This window comes from Hyla sarda, chromosome 5 (assembly GCF_029499605.1).
Source record: "Hyla sarda isolate aHylSar1 chromosome 5, aHylSar1.hap1, whole genome shotgun sequence".
Lineage (NCBI taxonomy): Eukaryota > Metazoa > Chordata > Amphibia > Anura > Hylidae > Hyla > Hyla sarda.
The window spans coordinates 30321140-30348184 of NC_079193.1; the positions used below are offsets into that span (position 1 = coordinate 30321140).

The window sequence follows — 27045 nt, forward strand, 5'->3', positions numbered from 1 at the left end:
AGCACCAGCAGAACATGCTGGCACTAAGACCACCCGGAAATGCGCCATCTCCATAGACGGCAATGTATTTCCAAGTGGATTCTGCATGTCAATTATTTCTATATTAATTAGGAATTTCCGCAGCAGATGTTGCCGCCACAGAAATTCCGCACATGGGGCAACAGAATCCCATTGAAAACTATGGGACTCTACTACATCAGATTTTCCGAGCAGAATTCCGCCGTTTGAATGAGGCCTTAGTCTGTTTTTTGAGTTCTGGGAGATTCTGGAGCTAAATGGTGACATGGGATACAATGCTGCCACATGTTGTTGTAGCCTTTGATCCACATGTAACTGCAAACACAGGAGGTACCATGGGGCTATGACAAAATGGGTGAGTGATGCTGTAAAACAATGCCCTAGAGCAGTGGTCTCCAACCTGCGGACCTCCAGATGTTGCAAAACTACAACTCCCAGCATGCCCGGACAGCCAACGGCTGTCCGGGCATGCTGGGAGTTGTAGTTTTGCAACATCTGGAGGTCCGCAGGTTGGAGACCACTGCCCTATAGTATTGTATGTACCACAAGAAAACACTTTATATGTCACTGAGCCTTACATTAGTGAAGACCCTTTTAGAGTTTCCCAATATCTTATATCTCTGCTGTGATATGATAACTTGAAGTTGCAGGCCTGAAGCCTGACAGGTTTAGTGTTGTCATGGAGACAGTCAAATCAATATCTCAGTAGTGCAGCCTTGGCGTTGGTGCTTTTTACCCAGTAGCCATTTTGGGGGAGATGTATCTAAACCTGTAGAGAAAAAGAGTGGTGCAGTTGCCCATAGCAACCAATCAGATCGCTTCTTTCATTTTTCACAGGCCTCTTTAAAAATGAAAGAAACAATCTGATTGGTTGCTATGGGCAACTGCACCACTCTTCCTCGGCACAGGTTTTGATAAATCTCCCCCTAAGTAATGTAAAACAAGCAGCCTCCCTTATTTTTACTGGTAAAAGTCCTTAGAACAATGCAGGAAATTCACGTTGGGACTGTCTCTCCTGTCGGGCCCCATGTTGTGTATGTCTGATCTATAAGAATGTACAGCAAACACTGCTTTCCTCTACACATCTGTAATGTCCCATGTCAAATGTCTAATGTCATATGTATTCTTATGTTCGTGCACAGGATACTTTCCTGGCCAGAAGGTATTCCTGATACTAAAGTAATGCACGTAGTCAATATGAGGTAACAGAAATGTCAATATGTTATCTATATCAGTTGTGTAGCATAAAAGTGTCTAGAATAAACTTAATATAGTGTTCTGGGGAGAAGTGTTTTAAATGCCAAGGGACCCCAGTAGCCAAGCCATTGGGCAGAAAGCCTCAGGCAACCCAACCCAATGTCTAGTATAAAGTATTAAAGGAGATATCCAGTGGTAAACAACTTATCCCCATCCTAAGGATAGGGGATAAGTTGCAGATCGCGGGGGGTCCAACCGCTGGGGCCCCCCACGATCTCCTGTATGGGGCCCCAACAGCCCGCGGGAAGGGGGGCGTGTTGACCACCGCACGAAGCGGCGGCTGACACGCCCCCCTCAATACAACTCTATGGCAGAGCTGGAGCGCTGCCTTCGGCAATCTCCGGGCTGTGATGTCACGAGGGGCGGAGCCGTGATGTCACGATGCTCCGGCCCCAGCATCGCCCATCATTACGCACGGAGCGAACTCGCTCTGTGCAGTAATGAAAGCGGGGTGCCGAAGCCGAGATCCCGGGTGTTCTCAGCGGAGGGACCCCCGCGATCTGACATCATATCCCCTATCCTTTGGATAGGGGATAAGATGTCTAGGGGCGGAGTACCCCTTTAATTCACTGTTTTGCATAGTCAAATCATCAAATACCTAGTCAAAGTCCTTAAAGTGAAGTTATAGGTATTGGTCCTAGTCATTATTAATTGTTTTCTCGGTTGAGCAACCAAAAATATCAGAGCATGTATGGTCAATATTACAGAGACTCTTATGTTATCAGTTTTATTAAAGGAAATTTACCAGCCTGGAATGGACAATTGTGTGCAAAAATGCCTCAGGACTGCATCCGGCCCCAGGGCCATTACTACCCTCAACTCTGACAGAACCTCCATTGAGGGCGACTTGTGTTAAGTAGGGGGGTTTGTAATGTCCCAGTACAGAACATGGTTCTGTACTACCCTTAGGCCCTGTCAGGTTGTATGATTTGTAATGACGACCGAATGACGAATAAAGCTCTTTCAATATCTGTCAGGTTGAGTCCCTCAGTGACCTGGGGGCTCTCCTGCAGTGTCTCCGCTGCTGTTACTGTACTGTTCTCTATTTTATTTTATGGGTAGTCAGTGTCCTAATGTATAGTCAGTATAAAGGACCTTTGGAGGACTCCAGCAGTTGTCTAAAGGACCTGTGAAATGTCACATGTAATGTTTATGTTGTCACATGTTACCCAGAGGGCACCAGCTTAACCTATGACCCGCAGCTTGACCAATGGGCTTTGGCTCAGCCCCCTCTATATAAGGGGGCAGCCATTACAATTCTCTCAGACTCTTCTTTACTGAGACCAGCCAGTACAGATACCTCAGTGCTAGTGACCAGCACCTGGAAGGCCGCAAAGCTACAGCCATTCCAGTAAGTCAAAAGTCTGTGTCTGCTGTCACTACAAATAGTCCAGTCCAGTCTAAAGTCAAGCCTCAAGATAATTATCTAAAGTCTATTACCAGTCTAATTGGTCCCAGCAAGCTGCGAGGTCCTTCTGTGTTCCTGGTCACCTCTCTGGGAATCTGACCTAGCTGTGAAGATAATTCCATCTATCTAAACTCAGTAAAGCCTCCGTTAAACCATAACTTGGTTGTGGACTCTCCTTTCACTGCCTAGTCATTGGAATAGCGGAGATACCGTTCGTGTGGTTCCGGTACCCAAAAACCACTCTGGCGTCATGAACATTAGGGGTTAACAACACCTTGCCCCGGGGGTTAATACCATCTTGCCCCTACACCGCTACACCCCGTGGTCCCGCAATACACCATGGGTCACCACACATCTAATAATATATGTTCAAGGTCTGATAAAGCTTTAGCACTGTGTAAAGGAGAAGAGCTAATATTTTCCAATATCCATTCTGTTCCCATTCCTTCGCCATTTTCAAGATCTCTGTTTGCTGTCAGTGAATAAGAACACTCTTGGAAGAAATGCCTTTACAGATCTAAAAATTTGTATTAATGTGCATAAAGAAGCCAAGGAAAGATGGAAAAATCTCCAAAATGCATCAAATTACAGATTAGACATTCTTATAATATGTCAACAAAAGTTAGATTTTATTTCCATCATTTACACTTTCAAAATAACAGGAAACAGTGATCACTGCCATTGCATTGCATTGCATTGATCAGTGTTATCGGCGGTCGATTGCTCAAGTCGATTGCTAAATTTCAGGCTTGGAGTAATCAATCACCGATCAGATGCGCAGGAGGCAGGTAAGGCACCCTCCTGATGACCCTCACCGCGATGGTCCCGATCAGCCCGACTGAGCTGCCTGGAAGCTTTCAATTTCACTTTAGATCAAAGTTGATCGCCGCGGCCGTCTAAAGAGATAATGCCGGACATCTGCCTGAACTGCAATGTCCGGCATTAGCCACAGGTCCTGGCTACTGATAGCAGCTGGGACCGTGCGGGTATGATATCATAACCCTGCCGTGCCGCAGCACCGTTTATAAATGGCGTTTTGCGGCAAGGGGTTAATGACCACATATTTCTCCATCATTATAAATATTTATGATATAATGGTCTCGGTTCTATAAAGCAGATAATGTAATGTTATTTTAATAGCAGAAAAGCAAACATTCAGTAAGGTGGTGGAAAAACTAATGAAACCAACACTAAACGCTGTTTACTCTGCAATAATAAACGACCACGTGATGTCATAAAGTCCCTACCCGAGGCCTTGTAAATACAGAAAACATAGAGATAAAGAATGCCTTGACAGATCTATGGTTATGATTATGTGACCATGAACATGGAGAAAGGAGAAACATATCCTCTTTAGTCCCACAACAAAAAGCCTCTCACTAACCAGCACTCTTCTCTGTACTGATGACGGGCAAAATCCTGAAGCTGCTGATTGTAGATGGGTATTCTTATCCTCTGGAGAGATCTTTGGCTTGGCATACGTTCCCAGTCAGTTTCCAAGACTTCTACTTGAAGTGAAACACTGAGATTAACCCCTTAAGGACTGAGCCCTTTTTCACCATAAGGACTCGGCCATTTTTTGCAAATCTGACCACTGTCACTTTAAACATTAATAACTCTGGAATGCTTTTAGTTATCATTCTGATTCCGAGACTGTTTTTTCGTGACATATTCTACTTTAACTTAGTGGTAAAATTTTTGGGTAACTTGCATCCTTTCTTGGTGAAAAATCCCCAAATTTGATGAAAAATTTGAAAATTTTGCATTTTTCTAACTTTGAAGCTCTCTGCTTGTAAGGAAAATGGATATTCCAAATAATTTTTTTTTATTCACATATACAATATGTCTACTTCATGTTTGCATCATAAAATTGATGAGTTTTTACTTTTGGAAGACACCAGAGGGCTTCAAAGTTCCGCAGCAATTTTCCAATTTTTCACAAAATTTTGAAACTCGCTTTTTTTCAGGGACCAGTTCAGGTTTGAAGTGGACTTGAAGGGTCTTCATATTAGAAATACCCCATAAATGACCCCAGTATAAAAACTGCACCCCCAAAGTATTCAAAATGACATTCAGTAAGCGTTTTAACCCTTTACGGGTTTCACAGGAATAGCAGCAAAGTGAAGGAGAAAATTCACAATCTTCATTTTTTACACTCGCATGTTCTTGTAGACCCAATTTTTGAATTTTTACAAGGGGTAAAAGGAGAAAATGTATAGTTATATTTGTAGCCCAATTTCTCTCGAGTAAGGACATACCTCATATGTCTATGTTAATTGTTCAGCGGGCGCAGTAGAGGGCTCAGAAGGGAAGGAGCGTCAAATGGTTTTTGGGGGGCATGTCACCTTTAGGAAGTCCCTATGGTGCCAGAACAGCAAAAAAAAACACATGGCATACCATTTTGGAAACTAGACCCCTCGGGGAACGTAACAAGGGGTAATGTAAACCTTAATACCCCACAGGTGATTCACGACTTTTGCATATGTAAAAAAAAAATGCTTGGTTTCCCTAAAGTTTTACATTTTTAAAAAGGGTAATAGCAGAAAATACCCCCCAAAATTTGAAGCCCAATTTCTTCCGATTCAGAAAACACCCCATATGGGGGTGAAAAGTGCTCTGCTGGCGCACTACAGGTCTCAGAAGAGAAGGAGTCACATTTGGCTTTTTTTAAGGAAATTTTGCTCTGGGGGCATGCCGCATTTAGGAAGCCCCTATGGTGCCAGGACAGCAAAAAAAAAACACATGGCATACCATTTTGGAAACTAGACCCCTCGGGGAACGTAACAAGGGGTAAAGTGAACCTTAATACCCTACAGGTGTTTCACGACTTTTGCATATGTAAAAAAAAAAAAAAAAATTTACCTAAAATGCTTGGTTTCCCAAAAAATTTACATTTATACAAAGGGTTAAAGCAGAAAATACCCCACAAAATTTGAAGCCCAATTTCTCCCGATTCAGAAAACACCCCATATGGGGGTGAAAAGTGCTCTGTTGGTGCACTACAGGTCTCAGAAGAGAAGGAGTCACATTTGGCTTTTTGAAAGCAAATTTTGCTCTGGGGGCATGCCGCATTTAGGAAGCCCCTATGGTGCCAGGACCGCAAAAAAAACCCCACATGGCATACCATTTTGGAAACTAGAGCCCTCGGGGAATGTAACAAGGGGTTAAGTGAACCTTAATACCCCACAGGCGTTTCACGACTATTGCATATGTAAAAAAAATATATATACATTTTACCTAAAATGCTTCTTTTCCCAAAAACTTTACATTTTTAAAAAGGGTAAAAGCAGAAAATACCCCCCAAAATTTGTAACCCAATTTCTCCCGAGTACGGCGATACCCCATATGTGACCCTTAACTGTTGCCTTGAAATACGACAGGGCTCCAAAGTGAGAGCGCCATGCGCATTTGAGGCCTAAATTAGGGATTGCATAGGGGTGGACATAGGGGTATTCTACGCCAGTGATTCCCAAACAGGGGGCCTCCAGCTGTTGTAAAACTCCCAGCATGCCTGGACAGACAACGGCTGTCCGACAATACTGGGAGTTGTTGTTTTGCAACAGCTGGAGGCTCCGTTTTGGAAACCGTGGCGTACCAGACGTTTTTCATTTTTATTGGGCAGGGGAGGGGGGCTGTGTAGGGGTATGTGTATATGTTGTGTTTTTTACTTTTTATTTTATTTTTTGTGTTAGTGTAGTGTAGTGTTTTTAGGGTACAGTCGCACGGGCGGGGGTTCACAGTAGTTTCTCGCTGGCAGTTTGAGCTGTTGCAGAAAATTTGCTGCAGCTCAAACTTGCAGCCGGATACTTACTGTAAGCCTCCGCCCATGTGAGTGTACCCTGTACATTCACATTGGGGGGGACATCCAGCTGTTGCAAAACTACAACTCCCAGCATGCGCTGACAGACTGTACATGCTGAGAGTTTTAGTTTTGCAACAGCTGTAGGCACACTGGTTATGTATCACTGAGTTTGTGACCTTACTCAGTGTTTCAAAACCAGTGTGCCTCCAGCTGTTGCAAAACTACAACTCCCAGCATGTACGGTGCATGGTGTAAGGTGCTGGGTGTTGTAGTTTGCAACAGCTGGAGGCACACCGGTCGTGAAACACTGAGTTAGGGAAAAAAAAAAACTCTAAGTTTCACAACCAGTGTGCCTTCAGCTATTGCAAAACTACAACTCTCAGCAGTCACCGACAGCCAACGGGCATGCTGGGAGTTGTAGTTATGCAACCAGCAGATGCACCACTACAACTCCCAGCAAGCACTTTAGCTGTTTGTGCAAGCTGGGAGTTGTAGTTATACAACAGCTGAAGGTACACTTTTCCATAGAAGAAATGTGCCTCCAGCTGTTGCAAAACCATAAGTCCCAGCATGCCCATAAGGGAATGCTGGGAGTTGTGGTGGTCTGCCTCCTGCTGTTGCATAACTACAGCTCCCAGCATGCCCTTTTCGCATGCTGGGAGCTGTTGCTAAGCAACAGCAGGAGGCTGTAACTCACCTCCTGCTGCTGCTCCATCGCAGGAAAGTCCCTCGCCGCCGCCGTCGCTCCTGGGGCCCCGATCCCAACATGGACACCGGGGATCGGGGTCCCCAGCACCCGGGGTCGTCTTACCGCACCCGCTCACGCCCTCCGGAAGACCGGCCGACAAATCAGGGCGATCGTGAGGTGGCATCAGTGCCACCTCACCCCTGCAGGCTCTTGCTGTTCGGGGCCGTCTAAGACGGCCCCGAACAGCCAGTAATTCTGGGTCACCGGGTCACTGGAGACCCGATTGAGCCGACATGGGGGGGCATAATGACCCCCCTGGGCGATATGCCCCGATGCCTGCTGAACGATTTCAGCAGGCATCCGGCTCCGGTCCCCAACCGGCTAGCGGTGGGGACCGGAATTCCCACGGGCGTATGGATACGCCCTGCGTCCTTAAGGACTCGGGATGCAGGGCGTATCCATAAGCCCTGCGTCCTTAAGAGGTTAAAGGGGTATTCCAGGAAAAAAGAATAATAATAATTTATATCAACTGGCTCCAGAAAGTTAAACAGTAATTTGTAAATTACTTCTATTAAAAAATCTTAATCCTTTCAATAATTATCAGCTGCTGAAGTTGAGTTGTCCTTTTCTGTCTGGCAACTGTGCTCTCCGCTGACATCTCTGCTTGTCTCGGGAACTGCACAGAGTAGAATAGAAGAGGTTTGCTATGGGGATTTGCTTCTACTCTGGACAGTTCCCGAGACACAGGTGTCATCAGAGAGCACTTAGACAGAAAAGAACAACTCAACTTCAGCAGCTCATTAGTACTGAAAGGATTAAGATTTTTTAATAGAAGTAATTTACAAATTTGTTTAACTTTCTGGAGCCAGTTGATATGTAAAAAAAAAATTTTTTCCTGGATAACCCCTTTAAGGGAAAGCCACTTGAAGAAAGTGGTGTGAGGGTTGCTTTGCATATCCTTTCTTCCTGGAATAACCTAACACCTAATAATCTAAGAGAGTGTTTCCAAACCAGGGTGCCCCCAGCTGTGGCCAAACTACAACTCCCAGCATGCCCGGACAGCCTTTGGCTGTCCGGGTATGCTGGGAGTTGTAGTTTGGCCTCAGATGGAGGCACCCTGGTTGGGAAACACTGATCTAAGGCAACATTCTGAGAAATGTTGCAATATCTTCAGAGGGGTTCAATCCAGTCTCAATCCAAATCCAAAAACTCAGTAACACTGTCCAAATGAACCGTTCATGCATGTCCACAGAAATTTAATAGAAGAATAACTTTAAGAGGGTAGGCCACTACTTTAAAACTTATCCCCTATATGCAGGATCACAATAAGTGTCTGATTGCGGGGGTCCGACTGCTGAGACACCCAATGATCTCCAGAACAGGGCCCTGTCTCATGACATGTTGGCTATTACTCAATGAATTTTCTATAGGAGAGCTGGAAATACACAAGCACTGTACTTGAGTATTTCTACCAATCCCATAGACAGTACATGGATAGATAGATAGATAGATAGATAGGTAGATATGTGGTAGCGGGGTGTGATGAGGGCAGATGTTGTTACCCTAGGGGCAGATGGCATTAACCCCTTGTATTCGTGACGCCAGGACATGGTTTAGCCTATAATCACCCGAAGTTATACCGCTGGATCCTGGTCTTGGCACGGGGGCAATAATGACTCCACCGCCATGTTACGGACAATGGTAGCTTTACTGAGGGTAGACAGATGGTAAAGTCTATACAGTTCAGCCAGGGCCCAAGGAGGTGACCAGTGACTCAGAGACCTTAAGGGCTTGCTGGGAATTGTAGTAGTACTGGACAATTGAATGCAGACCACGCTGACTTGACAGATGACAGGGACTGACTAGACTCGTAAAGCTGTGACTTTATCTTACTTGACTTGATGGCGGCTGCAGGACTGGACTTTGAGGTCTCCAACACTCTGGACACACACACTAGACAAGACTGCACTGGACCTCAGCAGAAAGAGAGAGAAGCTCCACCCAGGGCTTATATGGGGAGACTAGCAGGGGCCCATAGGTCACTCTTGGGGTCACCTGGTCACTGATACCTCCTGGGTGACAATCACATGACATATCACATGGGACAACTCTTAAAGCACCAAAACATTTTATAGTACATTACAATGCAGAACATATATACAAGGGGGGAAACAAGTACAAGGGAGTCCAGGTGACACTGTAGGGAGGCTGCCGGACACGGCAGCAAGGGTACGGGGTAACACCTCCTGTACTGGGCCACCACAGATAGATAGATATATATGAGATAGAAAGATAGATAGATAGATAGATATAAGAGATAGATATATATGAGATAGATAGACAGATATATATGAGATAGATAGATAGATATGAGATAGATAGATAGATATGAGATAGATATGAGATAGATAGATAGATAGATATGAGATAGATATGAGATAGATAGATAGATAGATAGATAGATATGAGATAGATAGATAGATATGAGATAGATAGATAGATATGAGATAGATAGATAGATAGATAGATAGATATAAGAGATAGATATATATGAGATAGATAGATAGATAGATAGACAGATATATATGAGATAGATAGATATGAGATAGATATGAGATAGATAGATAGATATGAGATAGATATGAGATAGATAGATACACAAACACAAGGTAGGCAGCACAACCTCAGGAGTACAGATGAAGTAAGAGGGGTGCAAGCGATGACTGTGGTCCCAATCGCAGACCGTGTCCATCGATATATCCTTCAAAGAAGTCGCAGCACACCCAAACGGTATAAAGTGCAAAATAGTTGAGCTTTATTTGCCCATGTTTATACATACAACACATGGGCAAATAAATGTTTATACATACATATTTATACATACATATAAACATGGGCAAATAAAGCTCAACTATTTTGCACTTTATACCGTTTGGGTGTGCTGCGACTTCTTTGAAGGATATATCGATAGATAGATATGAGATAGATGGATATGAGATAGATAGATATGAGATAGATAGATATGAGATAGACAGATAGATAGATAGATATGAGATAGATATGAGATAGATGGATAGATATGAGATAGATGGATAGATATGAGATAGATGGATAGATATGAGATAGATAGATAGATATGAGATAGATAGATATGAGATAGATGGATAGATATGAGATAGATGGATAGATATGAGATAGATGCTCATGTGTACATGGAATATTAAGTGATATTCACCTTTATCAGAAGAGCTAAAACAGAGAATGAACGGTCCCTGAGACCAGCATCACGTCGGACGTAAGAGCTTGAAATTAATAGAAAGCCGGAATCTGTAAACATCGGGACATAGCACGTAAAACAGCCGCGGCACCAGAAACAGCACATCAAGAAAGCATCAATGACTAGTAGGAATAAGCGGAGCCATCTCGATGACTAATATAGGTCATATCCAGATTTATCCATGGCTGCCAAATGGTGATATGACATGGCATCAGCCATTAGTTCCTCCATCCTCTGAAGACACATTATCTCAGTGTACCACTCCGACATGGAAGGGGGCTGCATATTTTTCCTTGGCCTCGGCACTACTGTCCTTGCTGTCATCAGGAAAAAAGATACCAATACCCTTGCCGGAGTTTTGCGAGAGACAGGGAGCATTGACAAAAACGAAAAGAAGGGATTGTGATACGGCTATGGCCCGATGACTGTTTCCCCCATTACATCTGCCACCTCGCCGCTCCCCGTCAGGGCCCTGCAGCGTCAGGCCACAGCCGTATCGCACCGTTTGGTGCTTCTTTAAGGCTATCCTTCATATAAGATAGGGATAGACATAAGGTTATCCTTCATATAAGATAGGGATAGACATAAGGCTATCCTTCATATAAGATAGGGATAGGTATAAGGCTATCCTTCATATAAGATAGGGATAGACATAAGGTTATCCTTCTTATAAGATAGGGATAGGCATAAGGCTATCCTTCACATAAGATAGGGATAGGTATAAGGCTATCCTTCATATAAGATAGGGATAGGCATAAGGTTATCCTTCATATAAGATAGAGATAGGCATAAGGTTATCCTTCATATAAGATAGAGATAGGCATAAGGCTATCCATCATATAAGATAGGGATATGCATAAGGCTATCCTTCATATAAGATAGGGATAGGCATAAGGTTATCCTTCATATAAGATAGAGATAGGCATAAGGTTATCCTTCATATAAGATAGGGATATGCATAAGGCTATCCTTCATATAAGATAGGGATAGGTATAAGGCTATCCTTCATATAAGATAGGGATCGGCATAAGGCTATCCATCATATAAGATAGGGATAGGTATAAGGCTATCCTTCATATAAGATAGGGATATGCATAAGGCTATCCTTCATATAAGATAGGGATCGGCATAAGGCTATCCATCATATAAGATAGGGATAGGCATAAGGCTATCCATCATATAAGATAGGGATAGGCATAAGGCTATCCTTCATATAAGATAGGGATAGGCAAAAGGATATCCTTCATATAAGATAGGGATAGGCATAAGGCTATCCTTCATATAAGATAGGGATAGGCAAAAGGCTATCCTTCATATAAGACAGGGCCAGGGACTATTCATGGGATTCAGGATATTGGGTAGACGAGATGGACCGACTGGTTCTTATCTGCCAACACATTCTATGTTTCTATTTTACCCTGTTAACCCCAACAGCAGACAATGTGGTGCAGTGAAGTGGCCCTTATATACGTTATTGTATGGCGCTTATACTGATAATGGGTCTGCACCAATGTTTTGGATCAGGTGCCACAACTGACCTTGTTCAATTTCTCTGTGACGGCATCAGACTGACTCTTAGTAACAAGATGGCCACCTCTATACATTAACACTTCAGGGGAAAAAATGCAAAAATACATGTGCAGGCTAGCTCAGGGGGCTGATAGGGACCTGCTGACATGACAGCCAAAGGTCCCTCACCTGACTTTATGTAGTTGGATTGGCAGCTCTAAATATACAGACAGCCTCGACAGGCTGGAGAAGCAGAGCACCGATAACTCTAATCAATGCTATGCTATGGTATAGTATTGAGCAGTGTTTGCACTCGAAATAATGCATGTAATAGTCCCCTATGGGACTAAAAAATTGTGTATTAAATATAAAAAAATGTAATAAATGTGAATAAGCCCCTTACATAATAAAAGTTTAAGTCACCAACATTATACAATTTTTCAAATAAAATAATGTAAACAAAAATAAGCATGAACATATGTGGTATAACTGCGTGCGTAAATGTCCGATCTATTAAAATATAATGTTAATAAAACTGCGCGGTGAATGGCCTAAATATATATAAATACCAAATTCCAGAATTTATAATTTTTGGTCACTTCATATACCAGAAAAAAATAAATAAAAAGCAATCAAAAAGTCCCATCAAAACAGAAATGGCGCCAATAAAAAGTACAGGTCAAAAAATGACTCTAATACAGCCTGTATACCGAAAAATAAAAAACTTTTTTAATATTTTATATATGTATGTATATATATATATATATATATATATATATATATATATATAAAACAAAAAAAAGGATAAGTTAGCCAGCACTACTGACTCCAAACTACTATATGGACCTGGCGTACAGGTGCACGCTGCTAGGCTAAATATACAGAAACAGAAGAATACAGCAGAACACTGCTAGCACAGTGATACAGATAAAACTCGAACTGCTATACAGTTATAGTGCAAAAAATGAAAAAGTGAGGTATTTAGCTCACTTTTTCATTTTTTTCATTTTATGCACTATAGCTGTAAAGCAGTTAAAGTTTTATCTGTATCATTGTGCTAGCAGTGTTCTGCTGTATTCTTCTGTTTCTGTATATTTAGCCTAGCAGAGTGCACTTGTATGCCAGGTCCATATAGTAGTTTGGTGTCAGTAGTGCTGGCTAACTTATCCTTGTTTGTGTTATACATACGGAGGAGTGGCTACCTCCATGTTGGCTCTTGCACCCCACCCACCTCTAGTAGATGTATATAAGGTGCTTGGACGTCTCAGACCTTGCAATGCCTGTTGAACTGATTACACAGAGGCACATTCACAGTGTAGGGTCCATCCCAATCAGGTCACCTTATCGTGGTGGGATGGTCCAAACTATTTGGCCGCCAAATTGCGAGCTAAGTACCTCACTTTTTCATTTCTTTTTTCATTTTTTGCACTATAGCTGTATAGCAGTTCATGTTTTATCTGTATCATTTTGCTAGCAGTGTGCTGCTGTTTTCTTCTGTTGAGATATATATATATACATATATATATATATATATATATATATATATATTTGGCCTTGTCATAAATTTTTGGGTAAATTGAGTGAAGTCATTACAAAGTACATTTGCTCGAGTACAAAACAAACCCTCCTATATGACGTTGTAGGTGAAAAAATGAAAAAGATGCAACAATTCTTTAAAAAAGCCTCACGCAGCAAACTGTGCCCTGCCTACCAAAAAGTGGAGACGTCTGAGGAATGATAAATCACACCCTGGGAAAACCAGTCTAAAAATAGCTTTAACCACATACTCAAAACACAGGAAGTTGAGCAAATGATGAAATTCCCCCCATGTATGTTGAAGCTGAAAAATCGGTGTATATCCTTAGAAAACGAACTTTTAAAATAAACACATTGGGGGACAGAATCAAAACTTAGAGTGATTTTCCATGCCACTTTTGACCACATTTCAAGCCGAATATTTTTCCAGAAACGTAATAAAAAATAACATGAAAATCACGCTACATTTTTTAAAGAAGCTTACACGAGAAAAGAAAAAGTTTACACCACGTGGCGCCAGTTTTGCAAAAGTAGACATAGTGTCTAGATCAGTGTTTACCAAACAGCGTTACTCTTGTTGTTGCAAAACTACAACTCTCAGCATGCATGGACAGCCTATGGCTGTCTGGGCATGCTGGAAATTGTAGTTTTGCAACAGCTGGAGGCACACTAGTTGGAAAACACTGGTCTAGATTACAGAACATTTTTTCTTATATTCCTGTTTACAAGAAAATGGGATGGGATGTTTTTTCTTTTCTTTTCCAACATTATATATTGCATTTTCAAACTTCACATGGCAAAAGCCTATTACAATAAGTAATTTTAAACTATATATACTGCATATATATATATATATATATATATATATATATATATATCTATAGTAATAGAGAAGGTAGCACTCCCAACTAAGGTGAATGGGTGCCTGCCGCCGTTGATCCTGGTCAGGGAGCCAAGGAATATATTTGAAGAAAAGTCGGTGGCACTCCAATACGGTGAAAAATAGGTGATCTTTTATTCACTCCCAAGTGAAGCTACGTTGCGGCAACCTCACGCTGCCATTTTCAATGGCAGCGTGAGGTTGCCGAAACGTAGCTTCACTTGGGAGTGAAAAAAAGATCACCTATTTTTCACCGTATTGGAGTGCCACCGACTTTTCTTCAAATATATATATATATATATATTTATTTATTTATTTATCGATAATACGTCACACTCTTAAACGTGTCGGCGCTGAAGTAGGAATCCCAATCCGTACTCATGCAAGAGAAAACTTTGAACGCCAGAATTGAATTGACTACATGTAGATATTTTATTAACAATCCAAGTAGTAAAATATAGTAACGTTTCGGTCCTAATAATGGACCTTCATCAGACCGATTGCTGCGGAGGTTAGAAATGGATCAGATGGTCTCATGCCATGAGAGAGGTATGGAGGATAATGCTCCACATCAGCGACTATAGGTCGCATTATCCTCCATACCTCTCTCATGGCATGAGGCCATCTGATCCATTTCTAACCTCCGCAGCAACCGGTCTGATGAAGGTCCAAGATTAAGACCGCAACGTTACTATATTTTACTACTTGGATCCTATCTACACATATTCAATTCAATTTTGGCGTTTAAAGTTTTCTCTTGCACGCACTATATATATATATATTGGTCATGGCTACAGCAGTATGCCGATGATGACCCCTAAATACGTGTACTTAACTAGGATGGTTGACGGTTTGCCCAAACCATCATCGAGGGGAAAACCTATAAGGGGGCACCTTTATCCCCTACGGTGGAGTGTGAGAATAAAGGGGAGGGAGGGTGGGTCACAGACCGGAGACCTGCGACGGAGATGAGAAGCAGAAGCATATTTATGGTGAGCCTTGGCCCCTCCCACAAACACAGGCTGATAAATCAGTCTTAACTATATATATATATATATATATATATTTATTTATATTTATAATTATTATTATTATTCATATATTTTTTCCAATATTAAACATCTTGCATTTTAAACCTAACATTGCAAAATGTCTACTATAAGTATTTTTACACAATATTAATTTATTTTTGAATGGGGTCTGAGACCCCCTGGTGCGCTGTACCTTCACAGTACCGCATGTGTTTTTGGCAGGAAATGACAGTAAAAATGGCGCAGTATAAAAAAATCTCTTACTGGGATTTCAGAAAATATTGTTATAAAAACACGGCAGTGAAACAGTACTGAAAATCGAATGCAATGTGTGAACGCAGCCTAAGAATAGGCAAATATTTCATTTACCTCCTCAACAAGTAGAAGCTTAGTAATCATGCGCAATTTTACAGTGATGATGTAAATTGAGGTCATTTTTCCGTAACAATGAACCAAAAACGCACGCTCTACCGCGACAGTACCGCTAATAAAATGCCACGAACACAGCCCAAGCCATGTTTGAACCATAAACCTGTACGAGGTCTCTAAAGAAGGCAATAATAATATCTAAAAATCTCATGAGACACGATTTGCATTTTTTGCGCCAGAATTTATGAGAAATTTAAATTGGTGCGACAAAATGCGATGTTGACAAAATATGTGTCGTTGTCATCGCCCCCTCTCTGGGAAAATATTCTTAAATGGTTATTTACTGCGCCACTTTGCCGCAAAGGCGAATATGGCGAATATGGAGAACGGGTAGGGGTGAGAGGTCACCAGCACATTTTACTTTACCTGGCTAACAGCGACCTCCGATGGAGCAGGAGGGATACTGCTGCGAGCCAGGGAGTGAAGCGCACTATTGCCCTCTATTATCTACTCACGTTTATTTTAATTTTATTTTTTTATTATTATTAATTGAAATATTTATTTTATTTCTTTATTCACTCATTTTTCCGCAAAATAATCCAAATATTCAAGTCACCTTTTCGTTGTGCTGGGGTCTGCGATATCCACTTCCACTTCCATGCCGTTTGCTTGGCTTTTCTCCTCGACCCCATTGGCGACATTATTCCGGATGCTTGACATGTTTTATTACTAAAAATAAATAAATGAAAAAAATTATAATAATAATTATAGATGAGAAAGAGATACATAGCAGGTAAGAAAAGGATCCCAGTAACAAATTCTTCATATATGGTGGTGGTCTCCAAACGGTGGGCCTCCAGCTGTTGCAAAACTGCAAAACTACAACTCCCAGCATGCCCGGACAGCCTTCGGCTGTCCGGGCATGCTGGGAGTTGTAGTTTTGCAAAAGCAGGAGGCACCCTGGTTGGGATATGCTGTTCTATACACATTTGAAAAGGAGAAAACTGTATACGTTAATGGATGCTACATCGCATGTTGCTGTATGTCATACATCAGAATCAATTTCCCATTGACTTACATTATAAAAAAAAAAAAATTTTTATAAATAACGGATTGCAACATATATATATATATATATATATATATATATATATATATATATGCCTTTGTATAGACTACTTTTTCCTATACAGCAAACTTATACTTACTCTAAGGCTAGATTTCCACTTGTTTTTTTGTTTTTATTTTTGTTTATTTGCAAAAACACCATAAGGCTGGGTTCACACTACGTTTTTTGCCATACTGTTTTCAATCCGTTTTTCTAAAGAAAACCGTATGGCAAAAAAACGGATGGAACAGTATGGGAAAAAGTAAACCGTATGGGTTTTTAAACTGTATACTGTTTTTATAAGTGCATACTGTTCCGTCCGTTTTTGTAGAAATAAACCCATACGTTTTTGAAAATTTTGTGGGGACTTTAAGATTCAAATGCGCATGTGCAAAGTAAAAACGTATAAGTTTTTACCGTATGGAACCGTATACATGTGCGTTTCCCATTGACGTCCATGTTAAAAAAAACGTATGCGGCTGCAGTACGGTTTTTAAACCAGAGACAAAATCGTGGTCAACCACAGTTTTGACTCCGGTTTAAAAACCGTACTGTAACCGCATATGTTTTTTTTTTAACATGGACGTCAATGAGAAACGCACATGTATACGGTTCCATACGGAAAAAACGTATACGTTTTTACTTTGCACATGTGCATTTGAATCCTAAAGTCCCCACCCAAGACCCATCACATTAAAAATGGACAAAATTTTCAAAAACGTATGGGTTTTTTTTCTATAAAAACTGACGGAACAGTATGCACTTATAAAAACAGTATACAGTTTAAAAACCCATACCGTTTACTTTTTTCCATACTGTTCCATCCGTTTTTTTGCCACACGGTTTTCTTTAGAAAAACGGATTGAAAACAGTATGGCAAAAATGTAGTGTGAACCCAGCCGAACACATTTTTTTTGGGGGGGGCTGAAAACAACACTGTGGCCAGAAATGAGCTGCGACCATATACACTGAGGGACATGTATCAATAATGGTGTAGCGATGTGTGATTTTATGTATGTTTTTTTTTTGCGTCAAATGGAGCATATTTGCGCCAAAATTATTAATTGTCGTACGCAAGTTTGTAGTTTTGGCACAAATGTAGCCCTACAAAAGGTGCAGACCCCAGTATTCCAGGCAGTAAATCTGACTTTGGGACGTTCTATTGTTGTAGCTATTTTCTCTGTCACTTTATTCATGGTGTAGATTTGCGCCTAAATGAAGGTATTTGCCCCTAAACTTGCGCCAAATTGAAAAGTCACAATTAATGAATTGATTGTAACTGAAATCACGACTAACAAAGTGAAATCAGTGATTTTGTTCTAAACCATTTGGCGCAATTGTTTGTCACAAAAAGTGACATAAAAGGAAATTTGAGACAAATCACAGTCAAAAAAACAGGGTAAAATCCTTCATACATACCCCCCCCCCCCCCCCCCCACTGTGCCCAGATATTAGCTGTGACCAGATACACTGTGGACAGAGATTAGCTGAAAGTCAATAAGGAATTGTTGGCTCATCTTTGGCGTTTTTTGCGGTTTTGGTCTCAGCAACAGTTTTCCAAAATTGCAGCATGTTGAGACTATGGTGGGTTTTTTTTTTTTTTGGGACAAAATCTTGGCATTCCTCTCCCATAGAAGTATGTGAAAGCAAAAAAAAAAAAAAATTCCCCATTTCTTCAATAGAAATCCGAGAGCCACATGATAAAAGAAGTACGTGACTTGTCACGATAAAAACGCATTGGGAAAAATCATAAAAAATAAAATAAAAAAAACGCCTAAGACTAAAATCCACTATATTGGTCTCCGTCGGGATAAGTTCCCACTTGTTTTGTTTTTTCTGGTGTTTTTTGTCCGAAAAAAAACAAAAAACTGCACAGTCATTTTGTACTTTTTTCAGGACGAAAAAAACCCCCACCTCCCCAAAAAATTTGCCTGATGGTGACAAAAACGCTGTGTGAACTCACCCTTAAATTAAATACATGGAAACGTGTTATATCCCTACTTTGAGCACTGGAGGATGGTTAGGCTGGGTTCACATTAGAGATGATTGAACTTACAGTAAATTCGATTTGTCATGAACTTCTCGGCTCGGCAGTTGATGACTTATCCTGCATGAATTAGTTCAGCTTTCAGGTGCTCCCGTGGGCTGGAAAAGGTGGATACAGTATTAGGAGAATCTTTCCTAGGAATGTATCCACCTTTTCCAGCCTACGGGAGCACCTAAAAGCTGAACTAATTTATGCAGGAAAAGACATCAACTGCTGAGCCGAGAAGTTCGTGACGAATCGAATTTACTGTAAGTTCGCTCATCTCTAGTTCACATATATCCAGCGCCCGGCATAGTTTCCTTCGGCGTCCACCGGAGGGAAACTGATGCTAGAACTGATCCCATTCATGTGAATGGGACAGTTCACAATCATCCAGTGTCTCAATTTTGATGCCGGATGGTTGGAAACACCAGAGGGCACAGGACAGGGGAACGCAACTTCCTGCGTTCCCCTGTCCGTCGTCCAGAAACAATGGACTTGTCATCAGTTGTGGCATCAGTTGCGTGGAGATATAGGCTGAGTTCACCTATGCCGGATGCCGTGTATATGTGAACCTAGCCGTAATCAGATGTAGCAGAGCTGATTGGGTTATTTGAGTGCACCGCAGTCCTACATAAGATCCCAGTGTGTTTGCCATATAACAAACTCATCTCTAGGCTCTGCGGTGTTTGTACTCACCGGCGCGGTTCCTATAGGATAACTTGCAGAAGTATTTCCAGGAGGGACCTTGTATAGTCCTGATGTTACAATGTGGAGGAGGACTGTGGAATAGAGGCAGAGAGAACAAAGCTAATGGAGAAAACGTGCTCAGTCCCTCCTCCCTGAAGCCAATAAAATCTCACTTATTCTCCTGATATGGTTTGGGCGGCCTCGGGTCCCTCCTCATCCTCTGATGACTGGGAGCTGCTACAGTGTTAATATTTACTGGAGATATGCAGTAATATTGTTGTCACGCACGCTGTCATATCTGGAACTCCGCCTATACTTCTATATACACAGCCGCCTCTTCTGCTCCCTCCCCTCCGTTCTGCTCTCTATGAACAAGCGATGGTTAATGACATCATTGCTGATTCCCTCTGGAGGTCACTGAGTTTCTTCTGTAACTTACTTTAGATCAGTGTTTTCCAAACTGTGTGCCTCCAGCTGTTGCAAAACTACAACTACCAGCTTGCTCCGAAAGCCATTGGCTGTCCAGGCATTTCTACACACATCGGGGGGAATTTATCATTGGTTGTAGACGTTTTTTCTATGTATTTTTCTCCACAAAAATTTGTGCAGTGGTCGTATTTGGGATTTTTTTCTGTGCGGCGGGTTTGGTGGAACTTTTCATTCTGTTGTGTACGTGCAGGTGTGCCATAGAGCTCTTTTTACCGTGGACAGCGATTTATTAATTGCGGACTTTCAGCACACAAATAATGCACAACTGGCCTTTTATATGCGTAAATATACACCAGCTCAGAGGACACGTACATATCAGAGCTACGGAGAAGGTATGAGGTGATTTCTATTATTATAAGATTTACAGAGACGCAGATGCCCAGTTAGTATGTTCAGAGCAGCAGCATGGGGAATACACATGTCCCTCATACATATTATATGCTCAAACTAGACATGTATATCAGAATACACACACACATAGATATGTCAGGGTCCAGCGATGGCTGTCGCCCAGGACCCTCTGACTGCTCAGTATCTCAGGTATTCGGCCATACTTCTCCCCCTGAGCCCCCCTCTTCATGCTGCTAGTTTGGTACTTTCCCTTCCCCTCTCTTTCCTCTCCCCCCCCCCAACCTTTTTGAGGAAGGGTTCCCCAGAGCACAGGCAGCCTATCACGGAGGGTGTTTTTCCCGGGTTCTTTGGCTCCCCTCCCCCTACCTTATAATGGGCTCCTGTAGATTTTACCGCCATTCTACCCGCACACAGGGTCTCGGAGGTTGTCGCCGAGCTGTCCGGTGGGTGCCTATGGATCTAGCGGAGCTTTTGCGTGATCGGATGCGGCATGAGGGGGAGGGATGGCTTGCTCCAAGTATGCCACCTGCGGCTGGTGGTCCTCGCGGACCTCCCAGCCTCCTGACAGGCTTAGTAACCCAGGCTCGGGGCCTGTCCGGAGCACCGGGGGCAGAGGGTGGAGGGAGCGTGTTGACTCCGCCGACCGGACGTGCGGGCTCCACTCCTTCTGCCTTTGCACGTGGTCTACTTTACTCCGGAGTGCGTCGGGAGATGGCAGCCATGGGGTCTCGACAGAGCAGTGCTTCTTCTGGTGAGGAGTCGGTGGATCTCCTCTCTCACCAGCCTACCCCAGCCCCCGCTCCTCCAGCCCTCCCTGTTCCCCCTGCAGTGGCTGCAGCTGCTGCTTCACCTCTCCTCTTCCCTGACTCTCCTGTAGTTCATGGGGTCTTGGAGCAGCCTGGTCCCTACCTCCTGCTCCTCTGGCTCCAGCTACTGCTGGTTCTATGCCACAGTCTGCTCCTGGTGCACCCCTTCCTCCTGCTGCCCCTAGGGTGGTAAGGGAAGGGTCATTTTATAGTGCCCGGTCCTCACCCCCTTCTGCTTACTCGCGGGCATGCAGGCATAGCCACCACCGTTCCTCTGCGGGCCGCAGCAGTCAGAGTCGGCATCATCGTCATTGTGGATCTTACCAGGCCGCTAGCCCTCTGGTTCCCCATGCCTCTGGCGGTGGTGATGTGGCTCATCCTCCTGTTGTGCCTCCGTCTGGACCTGGTGTGTTTATTCTGGGTCTTGGGGGCAGATGCGGGTTCTGGTTTGGTCCCAGCCCTTAAGGCCTTGGTCAACCACTTGTCTAAGAAGTGCATGAGTATTCCCCTCCGTCCACCTGTCCCTAGTTTAGCAGGGGGCTCATATGGAGTCTTATTTCTGTGGGGTTAGCCCGCTGGGTGCCCACTTGGATCAGGAGACTAAGGAAAAAATGTGCTTGTTATGTTGACATCTGGTCATTGATTTCAGCTGCTCAGCATACCGTTGATCGGGAGCGCAGGATTGGTGATAAGCCATATGACAGGAAGCCCCAGGTAGCTAGGACAATCTCAAACTGGTTGCAGGCTTTCTGTGTTTTAGGTTGTGTTATGGGAAAGAAACATCCCGACTGTGTTCGGAGTTGTTTGTGTATCAGGACATTATCTATTCCTCGTAAAAATCTCATGGCGGCACAGCTTGGTGGCGCTATGACAAGGAATTTCGTCATCGCTTGCCTCTCCATCCGGAAATGTGGTGGGGGGGTCAAGGTGACTGACATACGGCTCCGGTTGATGCTGTCGCAGAAGCCATCACCCTTTTAGTCCGGGGCCGCTGCCACAGCTACAACTTCAGGGCAAGGCGGTCCGCAGCTCAGGAGCGTGTTGGTTGTACAACAAAGGCCATTGCCGGTTCTTTGGCCTCTGTAAGTACAAACACGAGTGTTCCGCCTGAGGCGAAGCACTCGCAGTCGTTAAGTGTCCCCACCCCTCCTCCAAGCTGCCAGTTAAGCCTGGCGGCTGAGGGGATCAGTGGGACCCTGGTGAGAGTGGCAGAGATGGGGCTGTGGCTAGACCAGTATCCTAATAAGGCTGTCGCTGGTCAGCTTTCTTTTGGTTTTATGTTTGGTTTCTTTATCCTGTTTCAATTTATCAGTTTCCACTTTTTCTCGCCCAATTTAAAGTCTGCTCGGGAGTTATCGGAGGTTCTTCAGAATGATGGCATTCTCGTCGAGGACGCTTCAGTCACTTAAGTGTTCGTTGACAGGGCGGTGGAATTAGTCAGGAATGCCGGCCGTGGAGCGCTGTTGGCCAAGTTGGATATTGAGTTGGCCTTCCGGCTACTCCTGGTTCACCCTGATTGTCACCATTTACATGGGTGTTTCTTTGAAGGTAACTACTATTATGATGTGTGCCTGCCGATGGGCTGTTCTATCTCATGCCATTATTTTGAGTTGTTTGGTTCCTTTTTGGAGTGGGTTGTCCGTTACAAGAACGTCTCATCGGCAGTCACACATTATTTGGACGATTTCCTTTTTGTGGGTGCCCATGGCACGGGTCAGTGTCGATTCTTGCTGTATACCTTCCGTTTTCTCATGGCACGCTTTGGCATTTCCCTGACACAGGACAAGACTGTAGGCCTTTGCTCTGTGTTGTCCTTCCTGGACATTGAAATCGATACTGATGCCATGGTCTTCCGGCTTCCTGCTGACAAAATTGAGCGGTTGAGGGATATGCTCTCTGGCTTTGTAGCTGCCTCCAAGGCTACTTTGGCGCAGTTCCAGTCATTGCTGGGGCTCCTCAATTTTGCTTGCATGGTCATGCCCATGGGCCGTGTTTTTGCCCGTAGGCTGTCTCTTGCAACCAGGGGTGCGAAGCGTCCTGACCATCGCATTGGTGTCACATGGGGTATCAAGGCTGATATGGCCATGTGGCTAAAATTTTTTGGTCTTTCAATGGTCGGACTTGTTTTCAGACTGATTTGGTTACCAGCAGTGAGTTGTCCCTGTTCACGGACGCAGCTGGGTCCGTGGGTTTTGGTGCTGTTCTTGGTTCTCGTTGGTGCACTGACTCTTGGCCGGAATCTTGGCAGAGGGCGGGATTGTGCATGAATTTTACTCACCTTGAACTGTTCCCTATTGTTGTGGCGGTAGACATCTGAGGTCAGGAGTTGGCTGGCAGGCGTATTTGTTTTTGGTCCGATAATCTAGGTTTAGTTCAGTGCATTAACAGCCTGTCTGCCAACTCACCCCCCCCCCCCCCCTGGTTCTCTCCCTGCTGTGACATTTGGCATTGCTTTGCCTTCGTTTTAATGTTTGGTTTTGGGCGCAGCATGTGTCCGGTGTTCAGAATCAGGTGGCTGATGCTTTGTCCCGTTTTCGTTGGCAGGAATTTCGTCTGCTTCATCCACTGGCAGATCCGGAGGGGTACCCTTGTAGGACTCAGTTGTGGGACATCGTGGGGAGCAACTGATGGATTTGGTTCCTGCATCGGTGGCACCAGCTACTTGGGCTCATCATGGTAAAGCATGGACAGAGTGGAGGCAGTTGGTGGGTGGCCGGGATGTGTTAACAGCAGGCTCGGCTCGCTTGGAGGTCACGCTGGACTACCTGCAGTCTTTGCACTTGCGTAGTGTGTCGGCTTCTGTGGTGCAGCTGCGCATGTCCGGGTTGCCTTTTATTTTCGCATGCTCAATTGGCCCGATGTCCCAAAGACTTTTTTGATTTCCCAGGCCTTGAACGGTTGGCATCGCAAGAGCTCCACGGCGGACACCAGGCATCCGGTGTCTTATGCCCTGCTTTGCTGCCTGGTTGAGTGCGCAAGGTTGGTGTGTTCCTCCGCTTTTTAGGCCGCCTTGTTTTCGGCGGCCTTTGCTCTCTCCTTTTTTGCCGCCCTTAGGGTCGGGGAACTCCTCCCTCCCTCCAAATTCAAACCCGGGGTCTTTTGTTTTCTGATGTTTTTACAGGGCCAAGTCTCGTTCGTTTGCTAGTTTCTCGCTCAAAGACGGACCAGTCCAGCTGGGGGTCTTGGATTCCCTTGCTTCCGGTGGAGGGTCCTGTGTGAGTGGACTGACTTGTCCTGGACTATTTGTCACTTGACGGGCGGGCTCGCAATTTTTGGTATATGAGGACTCTACACCATTAACTCACTTCCAGTTTTTGGCTGTTTTCAGGCATTGCTTGTGGGAGCTGGGGCTGGTTCTGGGGGAGTTCGGTACTCACTCGTTCCAAATTGGCGTTGCAATGGAAGCGGCGTGCAGGCCTCTCAGAGGATTTGGTTCAACGGTTGGGTAGATGGCGCTCTAATTGCTACATGCGTTATATGAGACCTGGCTTACTGTTGGATTTTAATCACTCTTAGGTTTTCCCCAGCCTGCTGTGTGGATTGTGGGTCACTCTTACGTGGCTGGGGCGGCACAACATGCAGAAGTTCACCCAGGAGGTTGTAATCTGGGATTCCTCGGGATCGAGGTTTCTTGGTGGGGTATTGGTGGGTTGCGGTAGGCCCGGGTCCTTCCCGAGGTTGTTGACATGAGCCGGCGTCTTCAGGGCCCGTGGTTCTGGTAGTTCACACTGGTGGCAACGACCTTTGCTATTTGCACCTGGCGGAATTGCTGACCCAAATGTACTACGACTTGGACCACCTTTATTGTTTTTTCCCCGAGCTGATTATAGTTTGGTCCGAGATAGTGCCCCAGTTAGTCTGGACTGGTGCTCGGGATGCTGTGGCGGTTGAGCGGGCTTGTCGAACAGTCAATGCGAGGGTTTCGCGTTTTTTCCGTTTGCGGTACGAGGTGGTAGTTAGGCACCGCCAGTTGGAAAGGGACAACAGAACTTTGCTGAAGTCCGATGGCATTCACCTGACGAACATAGAGCTCGACATATTCATGTCCGGCCTGCAGGACGGTGTGGAGCAGGCCCTGTTTCTGCTGGGTGGGAGTCGGAGCCCGGTGTAGGAGTAGACGGGCTCCTTCATGGCGGTTTTAAAAGGCTATTAGCACAATGGATGGGTTTTTAGTGCATTCGTGTTCACCGGAGTTGGGGGAGCATACAGCAATTACCCTATGTTTACAGTTTGAGTACCTTATCTGAGTTATTTATATTTATTTAAATAAATGCTGTGGCCTACCCCCCCCCCCCCCCCCCACCCATTTATAAGTTAAAATGTTGTCCTGTCATTATTTCATGAGGGGTCAGGGGATAGTTACTCAGGTTTCATAGTCTGGGCAGTCTACATATACACACTGGATTTATACATACACATTATATGCTCATACTACACACATGTATACAAGACTGCACACACAAATAGATATACAAATACACACTGGATTTATACACACATACATACTATATGCTCATACAACACATGTATACCAGACTGCACACACACATAGATATATGTGGTGGCCCAGTACGCATGATATATGCTCATATACTACACATGTATACCAGACTGCACACACACACATAGATACACATATAAACACTGTATACATTATATAAACTCATACTTCACACATGTATACCAGACTACACACACAAATACATATACTCATACACACTGCATTTATACACACATACTACACATGTGTATACTGGACTGCACACACATATACTGTATATACACACACACTACATTTATATACACAAACATACAGTATACAAACACACCACACACCTGACTGTACATATACACACATGCTGGACACATGCAAATCCAGTTGACCAGTTGCCCTGGAAACCAATCAGATCGCTTACATTTTTCAGAGGCCTTTTTCAAAAGTGAAAGAAGTGATCTGATTGGTTGCTATGGGCAACTGATCAACTTCTCCTCTTGACAGGTTTTGATGAATCTCCCACTATGTATACACTGCCAACAGACATATATGGCACACGTCAACAAGTACATACACAAAGAAACACAGTATAACATGCCTACACACATGACACTCCATTTACTCCCCTTTAAGTTGTTACTTACATAAGCCTGGCCCATAGTATAATCTGCAGCTCTTGGTGTGAGACAATAGGGGGAGGAGGAGTCAGTGGTAGCAGCCTGTAGGGGGGAGGAGTCAGTGGTAGCAGTCTATAGGGAAAGGAGTAGGGTAGCAGCCTGTAGGGGGGGAGGAGTCAGTGGTAGCAGCCTGTAGGGGGAGGTGGAGTCAGTGGTAGCAGTCTATAGGGAAAGGAGTAGGGTAGCAGCCTGTAGGGGGGAGGGGTCAGTGGTAGCAGCCTGTAGGGGGAGGAGGAGTCAGTGGTAGCTGCCTGTAGGGGGAGGAGGAGTCAGTGGTAGCAGTCGGCAGGGGGAGGAGTCAGTGGTAGCAGCCTGTAGGGGGAGGAGTCAGTGGTAGCAGCCTGCAAGGGGGAGGAGTCAGTGGTAGCAGCCTGTAGGGGGAGGAGTCAGTGGTAGCAGCCTACAAGGGGCAGGAGTCAGTGGTAGCAGCCTGCAGGGGGAGGAGTCAGTGGTAACAGCCTGCAGGGGGAGGAGTCAGTGGTAGCAGCCTGTAGGGGGAGGAGTCAGTGGTAGCAGCCTGCAGGGGGAGGAGTCAGTGGTAGCAGCCTGTAGGGGGAGGAGTCAGTGGCAGCAGCCTGCAGGGGGAGGAGTCAGTGGTAACAGCCTTCAGGGGGAGGAGTCAGTGGTA

The 27045-nt window shown here is 44.2% G+C and overlaps 1 pseudogene; it reads right to left on the reverse strand.

The window, feature by feature from the left end:
- Positions 1–26574, reverse strand: part of LOC130273009 (ATP-dependent translocase ABCB1-like) — an 85818-nt pseudogene extending 59244 nt beyond the window's left edge.
- Positions 26575–27045: the final 471 nt, after the last annotated feature.